Here is a 15176-nt window from a genome sequence, read left to right on the forward strand (position 1 = left end):
TAATTGTAACAAACCGCTCTGAGACAGAAGGTAGGAGATCCAAATGCAGTATTTATTAAGAGGGTAATCCACAATCATAATCAAAAGGTCATACACAAGAAAACAGTCCAAAAAGCCAAACAGGTAATCCATGAAACAGGCAAGAAATCCAACATCCCAAGAGACATGAAACCAGGGAAAATGCTCAGAAATGCAGTGTGCACAAAACAAGACATTGCAGTGAATGACAGAGATAACCAGGCAGAAAACAGGATAATGAGACACAGGTGTAAACAGTGAATGCTAATGAGTCCGGGCAAAGGATAATGAGTAATGTAGTTTATGATAGAATGACAGTCCGGATTGGACTGCCCTCTGGTGGTGAGCACGGGCACTCACACTGGTGAATTGTGACACTCATCAGTGTTGGAAGTGTGTTGCTGGGACTCGCATTGTATCAACCGACTGCACCTGCAATAAAAAGGTAATAATGTTAACACCAATATAACCTGGAAGCTAGGTCTGCATAATTATGATTAAAATAGATGTTAAACTAAAGGGATAGTTCAACCAAAAATATAATTCTGTTATCATTTATTGTCACGTTTTTAAAATCAATGTAATGCATCACCAGCCAGGTTAAGATTTGAATTTATTCATCAATTTATTAATAAATAAAATAAATATAAATAAATTCTTAGGAGCAACATGAGGGCGAGTAAATAACAGAATATAAATTTTTGGGTTAACCATCGCTTTAAGCTCATAGACGCGAACAAAAATAAGTCGTTCCCCTCTAAAGATCGCATGGCCACAACACACTGGCGTTACCAAAAGTTACTAGGCCTATGTGTCGCGACCGCAACAAAACTTAACCCGGGTGCACACTGTCAGATTTATAATAGTCCTTCACGATTGTAACTTGTCAGGCTGTACAAACATAATCAGTGCTGTAAGCCATGTCACACTGTAAGATCAAAACTGTCATAAATGTCAGCGTTAAAATGGGCGCATGCAAGAAAACTAGTCCAGAGTTGTAAATCATCAATCAATGACTCGTTCGGTGACTGTGTGCTGCATTACACATGGGATTGAAATGGTAAATACACTCAACTGAGGCTAATTTGACACCCTCCTCAAACAAATACATAATGCTGCACAAAATAACCTTAAAAAGACTTTGAAATGCCGAAACTTCACTTACCTGAAGACCGTGACCGAAAACTCATGAGAGCAGATGAGAAAATGGTGCCGTATCAGTCAGATTCATTCCACTAATGAGATGCTACCACCTGAGGTGTGAAACCTCAGATGTCAGCTGCGCTTGATTTCAGGTGTCCTTTTTTTTCCATATATAATCCAAAGGTTTACCACAAGTCAGCCTTTCTCACTTTGTGCCATAGCTCAAACACATATGGCCCTCATGTGTACATTGTTATCTGGGCCATATACCTCAGAATGAGTTGTGAACCAAGACAACATTTCCCGCCGATTTTAAAGTTATGGCAAACAAACATGGTCACATTCTGGCCCTATATGTTCAGCCATGCCATATCTGGGCCATATGTGCCAGATAACAATAAAAGTTGTATTTATTTTTTATGTGGCAATGATTAAAATGTACGGATTTAAAACTTTCAAAGACCGTTTATATAAGGAAAGTAGTGGTTTGAGAGAAGAATTTCTTGTGATCAGGTTGTCAAACAATAAGGAATGTGTGAGAAGATCATTGAATGCAAGAACATCATTGCAGCCTTAGTTGACATTCAGTTATAAGCGAATCTAAAGTTTGTCAAATTGAATTTGATTCGGTTGCATACCTTCTTGATGTGCAATTTGAAGGTAAGATTGTTGTCATTAAGTACACCCAGGTATTTAAAACCTGAGACAACTTGTAGTCTGTCCTTCTCTAGAAATACCTCAGGCTCTGCCTCACAGCTTCCTGTGTCTTATTTCTGTGCAGAGCTGGCTTTTAAAGCACAAATATGCCAAAGCCATTGTACATGTAGTTGTGAAAGATAAGAAACGTGTAAAATCATGTTGGACACATTAGGAATGATAAGCCGTTGCCCCACAGTTTTTTAATTAGACATGGTGTAATCTCAGAAGAATATACATTACTTGCCAATTCTCATTGTTTACAAAGTTTGGATTGTTGTCATGGTGGTCACGCCAGGTGAAAAAAGTATATTCAAGTAGTATGTTTATACATACATTTGTATTCCCAACATATTGAATTGCATTTTATTATATTCCTAAAAATAATAAATACATTTAGAAAATAATACATATATGCTTAATTACACTTAAAGGGGGGTGAAACACTCAGTTTCAGTCAATATCTCATGTCAATCTTGAGTACCTATAGAGTAGTATTGCATCCTTCATATCTCCGAAAAGTCTTTAGTTTTATCATACAGTATTTATAAAAGAAATATAGGCTGTACCGAGTCTTTCCGTATCGTGTGGGCGGAGCTAAAGAATGACGAGCGCGCAAAGCGGTGACGTCCTCAAGCGTGGAAACAGCAACAGCAGGACGCCCGTCTCTGTGGTATGGACTGTATTTAGTGGCCTGTCAACATTTCTGTGTCTACTCGCAGTGTATGAGGACATGATTCGGTTTATGGACTATTGGATGCGACTAAACCTTAGCAGTAGCAAGCTAAACGGTTTTGCAAGTCAGACTAGTGTAACGTTATACAGAGAACAACAATGGAGTCCGTTAGCGCATTTGAATGAGGAAGCACGCGATCGTGTCGTTTACTGATGTTTACTCACGCGACGATAGCCAACAGCACAGACATTTGAAGCAGTTTAACTCACCGGCTGCTTCCAAAGCAGGACCGAACCTTTATCGCTGGGACCGCTCCGTCAGAAACACACTTCTTTGGTATGATTTGCTGAAGTCCTGTGACAGCAGTGACTGTGGAGATCCACTTTGCAACGAGACTGAAGCGATGCCTTGAAGCTTCCTGTCATTTCTGCGTTCAAATCGGTTCAAATGCAGCGCTGCCTTCCCAGAATGCTGTGCTGAAGCGTTGAAGTCGCTCGACGTCACCCATAGGAATAAAGTGGAGCGCGGCGCGCCACATAAGTCTTCACGGAGGACTGGATCTGCACCTGAGACGGCGTGCATTTCCTCTCTCGCTCTAGTCACACGCGCGCGCACCCTACCGGGAGAAGAGCCCGTACGGCCCATACAAGGACCTTCCGCTCTATTAACGTCAAGCCGACCCATACTCGAAAAAAACTCTCCGAAACTTGTGAGAAACTGGAAGGAGTATTTTTAACACAGAAATACTCCATCAAACGTCCAACATTACTTTTTGAAACTTTGTCTATGTTTAGGATGGGAATCCAAGTCTTTAACAGTGTAAAAAGCATTTCACCCCCCTTAATAATGTTAATTACTAAGGGTGGTGACAACCTTAATCGACAACCTTAAAGGGTCATGAAACCCCAAAACACTTTTTTTGAGATGTAAACAGATATGTATTGGCTGCACATCATTGAAAACACTAAGGGTACTCATTAATGGTATTCATATGAGAAAATAGTTATTTTTGCATTTTTCAGAGTGATTTCTGTTTTCCGGTTTGAAAAGCTGAGTCGGAGCAACGTCACAAATGCTGACGTCAGCGTGTGCTTTCGGCCCGAGTATGGGCTGCTGGGGACATGCTGACGTCGACCGCTCCGAGCGATTCTCGATATATATTCATGACATAAAGCTCCTTCAGTCCAATCACTGCGCTTGTATGCATACAAGATAATTTAGTTAATATGCATGAGACAGTCACTTCTGTCAGGCTCGTCTTCCATCGTTATTGTAGAGATATGGTGGGGAAGTTTTGGAAGCAGTGTGCGGAAAAGTCACGGAGGAAAGCTAGGCGTTGTGCTGATACGAAGTAACGTAAAGGGCGCTGAGCGAGCTGTAACCGGCGCCGTCTGTGGAAGCCTTTGCTACAAAGGCTCGGTAAATTAAAATTAAATTGAGGATTCGCATGCCGAACCTGCAAGCGTTGACTATCTAATTTATGTCAGGAGTGCAAAATAACCGATCTATAGGCTAATGAACAATATTTTTGATGAAATATCAACAAGAATCAAAAGCCACGTCCTCTCCGTTTTATTTGTAGTCACAGCCATGCACTAAACCGCATGTGTTCGGGCTCTTAGTGAAACAGCGTGCTGCATATTTGGACAGATATAGATTTAGCTGCCGAGTGATAGACAGCGCGGATCGTCACGGCAACCCAGCGCGGGTCGCTCTGTGCTTCAGATGCGCGGTCGAGACTAGCCTCAAACCCCTTCGCTTTTACCCCGATCTAGAATTACACATCTCTATCTCATCGCATGTTCGAGGGTGGTTCACGTTCTCTTATCACGTCGGCGCGTTGTAGATGTGAAGATGTCGGCATCTTGCCAAACAGCGTGCATATTTGGACAAATATAGTTTTATCACGTTTGCAAAATATTTCGTCATGCAGAATAACATTTATTTTCATCTCTCACAGTATTATGCTGGTTTAAAGGGCTGAATGATTTGCGATCTCTGCAGCACGCCACTCATAGCTCTCTCATTCGCTGTACTCATCCCTTATTCAATCTCACTGTGGTAAACTATGCCAACGTGAACCGAGAACATGTCTCAGAACCGCTGTAACTGCTGCTGTTGGTATCGCTAATCTTAATGCACATAATGACACTCCCCTATTTATGCAAACCATTCCCTCTTTCCACACAATACCATCCCACCTCTTCACAGTCGACCACTCCCCTTTTAACAAGCTTTTTCAAATCGAAGGTGTGAAAAAACACTGCTGCGGCAGTTAAATCATGCAGTTGTTAAAACGAATCGTATAAAACCGTTGTTAAATAAAACCGTTGTTAAAACGAATCGTTACACCTCTATTATTTATATATATCTTACACCAGCTACTTTGATGAGGAGGATTTGGAGTGTGATCATGTGCTAACGCCACACTGCAACTCTGTATCTGGCCTTTCTATGCTTATTTCCTCAGACTAGATCTAGTAGTCATGTAAACATTTTAAATAATTGTAAATAAAGAACTAGCGTAACTATGCTTGAGTCTAAAAACATTCTAACACATCTCATATGACTGAATTTGAAAAAAGTTTGTAAGACAATTTTCCAAAGACTCATCAATATTATTTTATTTTCAAAATATTGCAAATCGCGTTCTGATCGCAATACAAATGCCTTACATCGGGGGCGAAAGCGATCAGAGCTCGATGTTTTCTGTTCGACCATCAATCCAAGATGTTTGAGGTGCTCTGATATGCTGTTAGATTTTCCAAATTTTGGAAAAATGTTGATGGAGTGGCGGTGGACACCAACTATTACCATATTTCTTTAACAACAACAGCAAAAGTCATCAGAAGCCATTGCAACATCTCCCTGAGGCCTGTTGCACAAAGCCGGTTTAGGTTTTAACCCAGGTAGTTTTTAGCGGTGTTCATTGCCATGGTAACTTACGCTACACGGATGAGCTGCTTGACAGCAGGTTTTATTCTGGGTTCACAAACCCAAACTGGACCAATCAGCAGTGAGTAAAGTGTCAAATCTGACACATCCCAGTTTAGTGTTTAGAGTTTGTAGCGACGGCGTCACCGTTTTTGAAAAATCCAGTGGAGATTGGAGCGCAGATAATAAGAGCACTTCATCGGGAAAGAACTTTCAGGGACAGGCAAAATCCCCAAGCTTTTCCAGATGAGCATCTGTACGAAAGGTATCAATTTTCGGCAGATCGTATAGTTTATCTATGCCGGCTTCTCGAGCCACACATTAAAAATATGACACACCGAAGCCATGCGCTTAATTTACCGCAAATTATATGTATTGCTTTGCGGTTCTTTGCTAGTGGAACATATTTACATGGAGTGGGTGATGCTGAAAACATAAGCAAGCATACTGCCTGCAGAGCAATACGGAAAGTGGTGATTGCATTGCAGGAATACATTGATGTATTCATTGTTTTTCCTGGCCACTTGGAGACGCTAGCTATTAAAGAGGGATTTTACAAAATATCTGGTAAGATCATTTCAAATGCTGCCTACCTATTAAGATTATTCTTATGTTTAAGAGCTTAAAGTTGCATAATCCATATTTTTTAAAGGATTTCCTAGGGTCATTGGTGCAATAGATTGCACAGATATTGCAATTTCTGCAGCCCTAGGTGAGCATGAGGCTGATTTTGTAAATAGAAAATCCATTCACTCCCTTAACGTGTACACGGTAAAATCCCCAGTGTTAAATCAACACTGCTCAGAGTGTATTTGGTCCCACTCCACAGAGAGTTAAATTAACACTGAAGCCGTGTTAAAGTTAATGAGATAATTAAGAGATGAATTAAGTGGTGATTGAACAATTAGTGATGATCACCTGATGATAACGAGCATAATCACTGAAGGAAAGAGAATCACAAGATCTACAACTGACTTCAGCCACAGCCTTAGATGAAATCAACTGAAGATAAAAGAAGACATTAAATCTCTGAAGATCTCATCAGAGGATTAAACAACTGCACAGTTATTCCTGTCATACTGTTCGTCTACATAAGCTCTTATTGAGAATTAACAGGTTTAGATGTTGATGTTTTATGGAAAATGTTTGGTCACCATTATGCTGATCACTGTTTCCTTTAGTTGGGCAGTTTGACTTGGCTTTTGAAGAGCAGTGTTGCTAACAGTGTTTTGTACACTTACTTAGTTACAATGGAATCCAGAAGCAAATCAGTTCATATGATTTTCATAATGAAATGGAATGATTTACTAATCTCATCAGTGACCAAATGTGTGAGTGTGTATATATATATATATATATATATATATATATATATATATATATATATATATATATATTTGCCACGGGTCAGATTTTGAATTTATTTATTTATTTATTTATTTTTTCAAAAGTTACAGAACCAATTATTTTAGCAAGACATCAATAATCAGCATATGATTCTCAACAATGGTAATATGCTTCATGCTGCAATGCATGCTGGGAGCCATGAGTTTTATAATTGGTCAGCTCCCAGAATGCATTGTGGCATAAAAACCTGTCACCATTGTTGAGATTCATATGCTGATTCTTGATGTCTGTGTACAAATACCCCCCCCCCCCCCCCCCCCAATTAAGATATCTAAATTCTGTTTAATTTGTGCCAAGACTTTCACATTGATGATCAATTTACTTAAAAACAAACAACTGCTTTTGTTCAGTATAAGATTGGTGAGCTTGATCTTTAAAACTTGACAACAAACTGTATGATGCATGTAACAAGATCACATTTCTTTGCAAAAAAATGTGTTTTGGCATACACTGTTACAAAGATTGAAATGTTAATTTAAAGTATAACTGCCCAACCAAATGAAACACTAATCACCACAATGGTGACCAAATGATTTCCATAAAACATCAGTATCTAAACCTCTGTTCATTCTCAATAAAAACATATGTAGAAGTACAGTATGACAAAAGTAATTGTGGAGTTGTTTAATCCTCCTTCAGAGATTTAATGCCTTATTTTATCTTCAGTTGATTTCATCTAAGGCTATGGCTGAAGTCAGTTGTAGATCTTGTGTTTCTCTGTCCTTGAGTGATTCTGCTCGTTACCATCAGGTGTTTATCACTAATGGTTCAATCATTACTTAATTAATCTCTTAATTATCTCATTAACTTTAACACTGCTTCAGTGTTATTTTAACTCTCTGTGGAGTGGGACCAAATACACTCTGAGCAGTGTTGATTTAACACTGGGGATTTTACTGTGTAGGTACAGTCTGAGATAATAATAATAATAATAATAATAAGGAATTTTATTTGTAAAGCACTTTACATTTTTACAATCTCAAAGTGCTACAAAACACCAAGTGGTAGTAAAAAGCCACTTTTAAAAATAAAAATAAAATAAACTAAAAATAATATATATATATATATATATATATATATATATATATATATATACATACATACATACATATATATATATATATATATATATATATATATATATATATATATATATACATACACACATATAACACAATAAAACCTATAAAACACATTTATTCGAAAGCTTGTGTAAAAAGATATGTTTTAAGGTTTCGTTTAAAAACATCAATAGTCTGTGGGGCCCTCAGGTAGTCCGGCAGGGCATTCCACAGCCTCGGAGCTGCCGATGAAAAGGCCCTACCACCCATGCTGCAAAGTTTTGTTCTCGGAACTTGGAGGGTGTTTGTGTTTGCCGAACGAAGGGTGCGTGAAGAAGTCAGATAGGTGATAAGTTCCTGTAGGTAAAGGGGGGCATGTCTGTGAATACACTGATGGGTGAGGAGTGAAACTTTGTATTAAATTCTCAACGGGACAGGTAGCCAGTGAAGAGATTTCAGGGTGGGGGTGATATGTTCATGCTTGCGCACCCTCATCAGGATTCTGGCAGCGCTGTTTTGGATGTATTGCAATCTCTGGATGCTTTTGCCAGAGATCCCGATGAGGAGTGCATTACAGTAATCCAGCCTGGAGGAGACAAAGGCATGGACGAGCCTCTCTGCATCAGCCAGGCTGAGAGTTGGACGGAGTTTGGCGATGTTCTTGAGGTGGAAGAAGGAAGTCTTGCTGAGGTGTTTTATGTGGGTGTCAAAAGTGAGGTGAGAATCCATTTTGACCCCTAAATTATTGACAGATGTGGAAAGGGTGATATTTTGGCCAGAGAAAGTATTGCCAGTGATGATCGAAGAGCGAAGCTGATGTTGTGTACCAATTAAGATAGCATTAGTTTTGGAACAGTTTAACTGTAGGAAATTGAGGTTCATCCATGTCTCTATCTCCTCCAGGCAGGTGGTCAGTGTGGATGTTGGCAGGGGAGCAGAGGAATTAGAGGTTGTCCGTAGATAAAGCTGTGTGTCATCAGCATAACAATGGAACGATATACTATGTCTGCTAATGATTTTTCCAAGGGGAAGCATGTACATAGAGAACAGTGTGGGTCCCAGCACAGAGCCCTGAGGAACACCACAGGTGACATTTTGGGTGAGTGATTTGCATTTTCCAAGGGCAACATACTCAGTTCTACCAGTCAGGTATGAAATAAACCAATTATGAACTTTTTCTGAGAGTCCAATGTTGTATTTCAGGCGTTGTAAGAGAATGTTGTGGTCTACTGTATCAAAAGCAGCTGTTAGGTCTAGTAGGAGGAGAAGAGATGGAGAACCAGTATCAGCTGTCATCAAGAGGTCATTGGTGATCCTGACCAAGGCTGTTTCAGTGCTATGACCAGGGCGGAAACCCGACTGAAACTTTTCAAACAGGTTATTGTGTTTGAGGTGAACATGAAGTTGTGCTGCAACTATTTTTTCTAGGACCTTCGATAGAAAGGGCAGATTCGATATGGGCCTATATTTGGAGAGAACTTCTGGATCCATGGATGGGTTTTTCAGTAAAGGTTTGATGACAGCAGTTTTTAATGTAGATGGGATCTGACCAACCGTAAGGGAGTGGTTTATGATTTTGGTAATAAAAGGAGAATCTATAGAGAGGTTGGCCTTCAATAGAGTTGAAGGGAAAGGATCCAGAGCACAAGTGGCCGGCTTCATTTTTTTGATGACATCCTCCACCTGTTCCTGTGTAGCATTTGAGAAAGAACAGAGGGGCTGGACAATCTTCAATGGTGGGTCATCCATTTGAAGGGACAGAGCAGTAGTAGTAGTAAGGTTGGAGCGGATGTTATTTACTTTTTGTTTGAAAAAATGAATATGCATATTACACCTTTCCTCGGTGGTCTCAGAGTGGGAGAATGCAGGGGGTTTAAGAAGGTGGTTTATAGTTGGAAAAAGTTGTTTAGAGTTTCCATGGTTGGTATTAATGATAGTGGAATAATACTGTGACCGTGCGTTTCGCAGAGCTTCATAAGCATAAGCCCTCTTTTGTTCCCGGTATGCCTGTTTGTGAACAGTAAGTCCCGAGGCCTTGAAGCGCCGCTCAAGGACACGCCCTGCCGCCTTCATCTTTCGCAGCTCGCAAGTGTACCAAGGTGCTGAGCGTGTGAATGAGACTGTCCGGGATATTAGCGGGGCATGGAGGTCCAGAAGACTGCTCAGGGACTGGTTATAAAAATCCACAGAGTCAGCAACAGAAATGAAGTCAGAAAAACTGGAGGAGACAGATGAGATATGTTGAAGGTCCTGGGTTAGGACATCCGCATTGATGTTTTTCAACCTTCTATAGTGGATCTGTCGCTTAGGTTTGGTGTGAGATGACAGAAAGGGCAACTCCATAGTCACAACCTTATGATCTGATACTCCAAGATCATAGACCTGTAGGTTACTGAGGAGGGCTGAGTTTGAGATGACCAAATCCAGTGTGTGTCCCTTGGAATGTGTGGGGACATCAACATGAGATGCCTTCTCATTTCTTTATAATGGATTAGACTCTTATCAAATCCTATAAAACTTTTAACCTTTGGTCATATCATCCATTATACTGACATTTCTGTTAATTGCAGATGACTTGTGACCATTAATACTTGATCACAAGTTTGGATGCTACATGGCCTGGCTCAGTACATGACTCAAGAATTTTTTGGGAAATCTGTGTTAGGTCAGCGCTTTGAGGAAGGTATGGGGGGGTGCACAGTAAATTCCCCGGTGTTGAATTAACACCGGTCGGTGTTCATATGGGAACCACCACCAGGGTGTTAAAGTAACACTGAAGCAATGTTAGAGTTAATAAGACACTTAAGTGATTAATTGAGTGCCGATTGTTTGATTATTAGTTTTCTTGAAATGTTTGGTCACCATTATGGTGATCAGTGTTTCCTTTAGTTGGGCAGTTTGCCTCTTGGCTTCTGAGGTCAGTTTGTGATTTGAGCAATTATGTTTTTTTTAAAACAGTTATTTGTTGTGAAAACAACAATATTGCTTTCATCATCATAAAGCAAAATGTTTTCTTAACTTCTCATTGATTAAAACAGGTTTCTTGATGTTAATTGATAATATTCACCAACAGTACTTTCTTGTAACTAATAAAACAGTCTGAATTGTTTTTTTTTTATCTTAAATAAATGGTGTTACTTATTTTAGATCCACACACAAATCAGGAATCAGTGTATAAATCTCAACAATGGTGACACACTTAAATGCTGCAATGCATGCTGGGAGCCATGATTTTTAGTGGCTCCCAGAATGCATTGCAGCATGAAAACATCACCGTTGTTGTGATTCATACGCTGATTCTTGATCTTTCTGTGTTTGGATAAAGATTATTTTTCAGAATGTTTGATCTGTGGCGAGGAAGCAATTGAATATAATCTATAAAGAGTTAAATAATTTGAGCCAGGGATGAGTTTAATCAATATTTTCTTATAATGAACCAAGTTTTATCATCTGATAATCTTTGGTTAAACCTATTTTGTAACTAATTACATGTTTTGATAAACACTGTTACACAAACTGACATCAGAAGCCAAGAGGCAAACTGCCCAACTAAAGGAAACACTGAAAACAAACATTTTTCACTCAAAACAAACACAAACATTCCAAGAAAACAGCAACATATTTCCTTCAGTGATTCTGCTCATTATCATCAGGTGTTGTTAATAATCAAACAATCCTCCCCCAGTTAATCACTTAAGTGTCTTATTAACTCTAACACTGCTTCAGTGTTACTTTAACACCCTGGTGGTGGTTCCCATATGAACACCGACCGGTGTTAATTCAACACCGGGGAATTTACTGTGTGTTTCACACATGCTTAAATGCAACTCTGTTGTATTTGGGATGTTTGATGGATTGTTGGTTGGAGACAGGGGTTATGTTTGCCAGCGATTTTTGATGACCCCCTACCCTGACACAAGGCCCCAGCAGCAATTCAATGTGGCCCACAGCAAAACCAGGGTCAGAATTGAGAATACCTTTGGTATCCTGAAGGCACGATTTAATTGTCTAAGTGGCCTGAGAAGATCACCACAGAGAGCATCCCAGATAGTGGCTGCATGTGCACTACTGCACATTATAGCCACCATAAGAAAAGAGCAAGTGCCACCATCAAACCACCAACTCCCCCCTGATGAAACTGACCCCATTACATTGGACTAACCATCTGGCAGAGCACTGAGAGATGCAATAACAGCACAGTATTTCAACTGATTTCTAATAAATAGTACAGTACACATACTTGGGAGTTAGTGTTTTATTGATTTTCACGTTGCTCAAAAAAAGAAACGGGGGAAAAAAAGTTAGTGCATTCTTAAAGTTTTTGTAAATTCAAAACTATTGCTTCACATACCATTTTACGGTATTCCAACTGCTCAATCTGTAGTTTTAACTTCTTTTTTTCCCCAGTAATTTAATTTCATAGTCCAGCTCCAAATTTCTCTTATAGAGGACTCTGATGGTGTCTGTTTCCTGCTAAAGTTGTAACAGACTGGTTATGATTTTATTGCAGTTGTAACTTTATATGGAAAGATTAATTACCTTTTTTCTGCGGCCTGGGAAGCTTTTTGAAGAAGAGGCCTCATGAAGAGGATGCAGTGGTGAGTAATCCTATAATAGACATGAGAAACGTTTTCCACACGTTTGAACAAAGCACATTTACCTCTGCAGGAGTCTCAGAGCACACAGATATTGTCTCCTCACAAGCTTCAAGTTCAAGTTCAAGTTTTTATTGTCACATTACCACAGCACATGTGCCTCGGTAAGTGAAATTCTTGGGAGCATGCTCCAGAAATTTGCAGAAACAGTTAACATATAACCATACAAACTTCAACAGGTAAAATGTGCAATGTGCACATACATAGTCAGTACACACAATGTACCATTGGCATGCTTACAGTTAGTGCTACACTACACATTATACTCACAATATACATACACACAGTTAACATCACATTACACTATACATTGTTTACGCAATTACACAGAATATACAAACTACATTATTGACATATATACACATAAAAATAAAAATGCTGAAGTGCCACAGATTGTACATGAACTGGAAGAAATGTGATGGATGTGCCTGATGTAACAGGTAGATGTTAAATGCAGTGTGTGTGTATATAGTGCAGTGTTGGCTCTTAAAGTTAAGTGCGGTGTGTGGTATGCCTTATTGTGGGAGTATGGTGAGTGTATTAGTTTTGAATGTTAAGTAATCTAATAGCCTGTGGGAAAAAGCTGTCCCTAAGCCTGCTAGTGCGGGATCGGATGCTGCGAAAACGTCTACCTGAGGGCAGCAGAGAGAGCAGTCTATGGGACGGGTGGCTGGAGTCACTGATGATCCTCCGGGCTTTCCTTACACACCGCCTGGTGTAGATGTCCTGGAGGGAGAGAAGCTCACCTCCAACAATGTGGCTGGCAGTTCGCACGACCCTCTTCAGAGCTTTACGGTTGCCAGCGGTGCTGTTTCCGAACCAGGCAGTGATGCAGCCCGTCAGGATGCTCTCTATAGTGCAAGTGTAAAACGATCTGAGGATGCTGGAGCTCATTCCAAACTTCCTCAGCCGTCTCAGGAAGAAGAGGCGTTGATGTGCCTTCTTGAGCACTGCGTCAGTGTGTGCAGTCCATGTGAGATCCTCGCTGATGTTAACGCCGAGGAACTTAAAGCTGCTTACCCGCTCCACAGGTGTCTTGCCGATGGTGATGGGTCTGTGTTTTCGGCTCTGTCTCCTGAAATCCACCACCAGCTCCTTGGTCTTGTCGGTGTTGAGTGAGAGGTGGTTCTCCTGACACCATTCAGTCAAGGTGCTTACCTCCTCTCTGTAGGCCGTTTCATCATTGTCGGTGATCAGGCCTATCACCGTTGTGTCATCGGCGAATTTGACGATGACGTTGGAGCTGTGTGTAGCTGTACAGTCATGTGTGTACAGGGAGTACAGGAGTGGGCTGAGGACACAGCCCTGAGGAGCACCAGTGTTGAGGGTCAGCGAGGACGACGTTTTGTTGCCCATTCTGACCACCTGACTTCTGCCTGTCAGGAAGTCCAGGATCCAGCTGCACAGAGATCTGTTTAGTCCCAGATTCTGGAGCTTTGCAACAAGTGTAGTGGGCACTATGGTGTTAAATGCAGAGCTGTAGTCCACAAACAGCATTCTCACATAGGTGTTCTTGTTTTCCAGGTGAGAGAGAGCAGTGTGTAGGGTGAAAGCAATAGCGTCATCTGTGGAACGATTACTACGATACGCAAATTGTAGTGGATCCAATGAGGAAGGCAGCACAGAGCAGATGTAGTCTCTGACGAGTCTCTCAAAACACTTGCTGTAAATGGGTGTGAGAGCTACGGGCCTCCAGTCATTTAAGCAGGTGGTTTTGCTTCTCTTTGGTATGGGCACAATGGTGGATTTTTTAAAGCACGAGGGAACCACAGACAGACAGAGGGAAAGGTTGAAAATGTCTGTGAAGACACCGGCTAGTTGGAATGCGCATGCTCGGAGCACGCGGCCTGGAATGCCATCAGGACCCGCTGCCTTGCGGATGTTTACCCGTCGGAAGGATCGGGTTACATCCGCGACGGATACGGTGAGTGCACTCGCGTCTCCTGCAGCAGCCGCGGCAGCGCTCTCTGTGTGGGCAGTGTTGTGAGCCTCGAAACGAGCATAAAAGTTATTAAGCTCATCCGGCAGAGAGGCGGCAATGTTCACCATAGCTGGTTTATTCCCTTTAAAGTCTGTGATGTTACTGATTCCCTGCCACATACTTCTTGGATCATTGTTGTTGAATTGTTCTTCAACTTTGATTTTATATAGCCTTTTCGCGGCTTTGATGGATTTCCTGAGATCGTAACTGGTTTGTTTGCGATCATCAGCATTACCGGATTTAAAAGCGGATGTTCGTGCGGACAAGGCTGCTCGAACATCGCTATTAATCCACGGTTTTTGGTTGGGGTAGATACGAATTGTTTTTGTCGGTACAACATCTTCAACACACTTCCTGATGAAACACATTACAGTCTCTGAGTACACCTCAATATCGTCATCAGACGCTGCACGGAACATGTCCCAGTCCACGTGATCAAAACAGTCCTGTAGTGTAGCGTCTGATTGGTCCGACCAGCGTTGAATGGTCCTGAGGGCGGGTGCTTCCCGTTTCAGTTTCTGCCTATAAGCAGGCAGGAGCAGGACGGAGGAGTGATCTGATTTGCCGAAAGGTGGGCGCGGGAGAGATTTGTATGCATCCCGAAA

At 41.0% G+C, this 15176-nt stretch overlaps 1 pseudogene; it reads left to right on the forward strand.

Annotated features, from left to right (window-relative positions):
- Positions 1–2139: 2139 nt before the first annotated feature.
- On the forward strand, positions 2140–12147 carry LOC137079568 (putative nuclease HARBI1; annotated as a pseudogene).
- Positions 12148–15176: the final 3029 nt, after the last annotated feature.

The sequence above is a fragment of the Pseudorasbora parva genome, chromosome 6, assembly GCF_024679245.1.
Source record: "Pseudorasbora parva isolate DD20220531a chromosome 6, ASM2467924v1, whole genome shotgun sequence".
Lineage (NCBI taxonomy): Eukaryota > Metazoa > Chordata > Actinopteri > Cypriniformes > Gobionidae > Pseudorasbora > Pseudorasbora parva.